Here is a 3,698-nt window from a genome sequence, read left to right as displayed (position 1 = left end):
AGAATTAATTGGTAAAGTTGGCAGAAAATTGACTGATGGTGCTCTTTCACATGCTGCAATTTATTTTTATTTAAATTAAAGATTCAAAACAAGTAAGTGGACATAAATATAAAAAAATACAAATAATAATCTTAGATAATTACATTTGGCCCCAAACCTAAACATATGTTATTAGTCATGCTTTTATGACACGTTAATGGTTATTTTAATGCTTTTTTTGTCTTTTTCAAAGATGCATTTATAAAAGTGTTGCGTGAAGATGACACTGCAAAATCATTTATTTTTTTAATCGTTGTTTTAAGATGACACTGCAAAATCATTTTTTTTTATTTTTGTTTTTCGGTTCAATTATTGAATCATTATTGGTTTTTGGTGAGAAATGTTTGTTTTGTGGTGCAACAGAGAAATAATCACCATAATCTGTGATTCTGAATTAATTCAGCTTTAGTTTTTAATTATTAAATATGATGCATTTCCAAAAGAACACTGAGAACTAATGGAAAAGCTGCCAGAAATTTGACTGTCGGCACTATTTCGCATGCTGCAATTGATTTTAATGAAAGATTTCAAAACACAGAAGTGAATAAGTCACTTTCATGTTGACCTGGAAAAAATAATACTCCCATTTCTAAAGCGTCCATGAGGTCCATGATGTTTACTGAAAATGCTCTGCCTGTCACAAAACGTTTTCTACTTCTTAAGATGGAAATTGCTTTTCCCCCACAAACATTCTGCCAGACTAGATGTTTGCTTTTCCGGAAGATTATTCATCTCAGAAATGCAATCGAGCATTATGATGGTGACATTATGTAATGCCGTGCAGGTTAGTTCAGTCTGCAGGTAGAAGCTTATCAGGGTGAATGTAATTAAATCAACCGTCCCTCAAATAAATCCCTCAAAAGACATTTATCAGGATCTGGTGCTGTAACACGACGTGCCGCTCTATTTGTCCGGATGAAAGCGCTTGAACTCGTCACAGGAAAGTTGCACACGGTGGCACTTTCTGTGCGGTTAAAACCACAGAGAAAGCACGAGCAGCAAACAATTTATTTGCACAGAAACTGCACACTGAAGCTCTGAAGAACTGTCAGTCTGCTGCGTTTGGTTTTGCTGAGGTAAGAAATAATACAATGAAAACACTCCTATCTCAAACTGCATCTTAACATGATCTTTATCAGCTCTTTAACAAAACAACACAGCATCTTTTATGAAGCATCTGAATCATCTCCATCTGACCCTGAAGCCCATCTGGATCTGGGCTGCGTTTCTCAAAAGCATTGTAAGCCTACACTCGTAAAAATAAAGGTGCTTGAAAGGTTCTTCACAGCGATGCCATAGAAGAACTATTTTTGATTCCACATTCAGGAGCCATTCAGTCAAAGAAGCATCTCTTTTTTACATTTTTATAATCTGAAGAAGCTTTTGTGAAACTGAAAGGTTCTTCAGATATTAGAGATTCTTTATGGAACCATTTAGACAACAACGGTTCTTCTATGGCATCGTGAAGCACCTTTATTTTTAAGAGTGTAAGTTGATCATAGCTCCATTGGTTAAAATGGGTCTACAATATATTTAAGCTTCTCATGCTTTTGGGAAAGGCAGCCCTGAACCCATTTCCACCAAAGAATGTGGTTCTGGGTCAGAAAGTAAAACCTGAACCACATTAAACCAGTAGTTTAAGTCATAAATACAAATACTTTTACTAGTTGTATTTTTAATCAACGTTTTAATTGCACTTATGTGCATTTAGCAAATGTATGCATTTTTCCAACTGCATTTCAGTTTTTTAATCAGTTCATGCATTTCCAGGCAACGCTCGTCTGGTTATATCTAAAAATTAAATTGCATGCTCAAAACCTGCATTTAAACTCCTAAATCAAGACTGTGATGTGTGATGTGTGTGTTTATTTGTGGGTTGGGTCAGCTCTCAAACTCCATCTTAACATGATTTTGATCAACTCTCTAATAAAACAACACAGCATCTTTCCAGCAGAAGGAGCTGCTATGAAGCATCTGAAATCATCTCCATCTCACTCTGATGCCCGTCTGAGACGTCTGCATGGATCGGACCGGATTCAACCCAAGAATGTGGTTCTGGGTCTGTAAACCGGCTCCACACTAAAAGTAGTAGTTTTAAACATAAACACAAATATTTTTGCTCGTCGTATTTTTAAATCATGTTTATTACATTTATGCACTTCATGCATTTCCAGGGAACGCTCGTCTGATTATATCTAAGAATTAAATTGCATGCTCAAAACCTGGATTTAAACTCCTAAATCAAGCCTGTGATGTGTATTTGGTTGTGAAAGTCAGTCAGGCTGTTTCTGAGAGAGTTTTTAATGTCTTTAATGATCCTCAGAGACAGACTCTCTTCGCCCGCGGCTCCGTCAGAGACTCAGACGAGTCTACAGATCGTTTCTCCGCCGTCTGCGAAGCTTCTCCTCCGTTCCTCTCCTCCCACAAGCTGTTCTCCGGAGGCTGGTAGCCCGGTTCCAGCGGGTCCAGCGGGTCTTTGGAGAGCAGGATGCTGATGGAGGGAAGCGTCCGGTGGACGGTCACCTCCGAATCGCCTCCCTCTTGGCTCTCCCAGACCTCTCGCAGACCCTTGTACTGCAGCTTGGTGATCTGATGGAGGCCGCCGAGCTTTCTTTTCATGATCTCGGCGCACGTGATGGTTTTGGTCACGGCTCGTCCGGACCCGGTGAACACCACCTGTCTCAGTCCGGTTTGACCGGCGTCCCGGGCGTCGTTCTGCATGCGTGCCATGGCGAATCCCATGAGATTGCGTATCTTGCTGCCCTCCTTCACCCTCATTTCCAGCACACCTGCCGGCAGGCGGGGGGACGGGGAAGTGATTTGTGCTTTCCTCTTCGATCCGACACACTTTCTTAAACCCGCCTGCGTTAGTCTGCTTAAGCAAAGGCGACGAGGCGGAGACGTTTGCAGTCTGACCCGGAACGGACAGACGGGCGTCCGGATCGATGCTGAGCTCCATGGTAGTGATTTTAAATCATCTTAAACGCTCAAATTGCATGCAATTCCCCCGAAATCATCTGTGATGAGTGTCCTGCGAGTGAATCTCTTTAACCAGAAGAGCACGGAGACATAACTCATGACTTGGATTTATAAACAGACCAAACAAACTGAAAAACGTCTTGCTTGACATGCATGTGAATTACACAAGCAGCATCCAATCGGCCTGGTTAACTTTTTTCTCCTACATTTGAACTTCTGGAAATTAAGTGGCAATTCCTCCGAGGTGTTTTGGGCGCACTTACTTCTGCGGGACGATCCAGTTAAAGATCCAGCTCTTGTCTCGGGTTCCTCCGTTCTCTCCTGTTGTCCTTTGCACTTTGTGGATGTAGTCTTTGGAGTGCATCTTCCTCTCTTTCGCTGTCCTTTTCTGTTTCTCGTCTTCCTCCACGTGCCGGCGGAGCGTGCTGTATGTTTCTCGCCTGGCGCTCGTGCTGCCTCGTAAATGCTGGTGAGAGGAGATGAACGAGAGAGAGAGAGAGAGAGAGAGAGAGAGAGAGAGGGTCAGCCTTCTTAAAGCAACAGTAACCTCAAATCCCAATAGAACGGTATTATTCTAGGGGGCCTTTTAACAAGAGAAATACTGTCTTCTGTTGAAGATGGTAAAATGTACTGTGTTAGATCACAAATGCACTGCATCCACTGATGTACACTTCAGTCTT

The 3,698-nt window shown here is 41.8% G+C and overlaps 1 pseudogene; it reads right to left on the bottom strand.

The window, feature by feature from the left end:
* Nucleotides 1-385: 385 nt before the first annotated feature.
* LOC109064039 lies at nucleotides 386-3,498 on the bottom strand (annotated as a pseudogene).
* Nucleotides 3,499-3,698: the final 200 nt, after the last annotated feature.

This window comes from Cyprinus carpio, chromosome B18 (assembly GCF_018340385.1).
Source record: "Cyprinus carpio isolate SPL01 chromosome B18, ASM1834038v1, whole genome shotgun sequence".
Taxonomy (NCBI): domain Eukaryota; kingdom Metazoa; phylum Chordata; class Actinopteri; order Cypriniformes; family Cyprinidae; genus Cyprinus; species Cyprinus carpio.
Note: the sequence above shows the minus strand (reverse complement) of the source record. Positions and strands in the feature narration are given on the sequence as shown.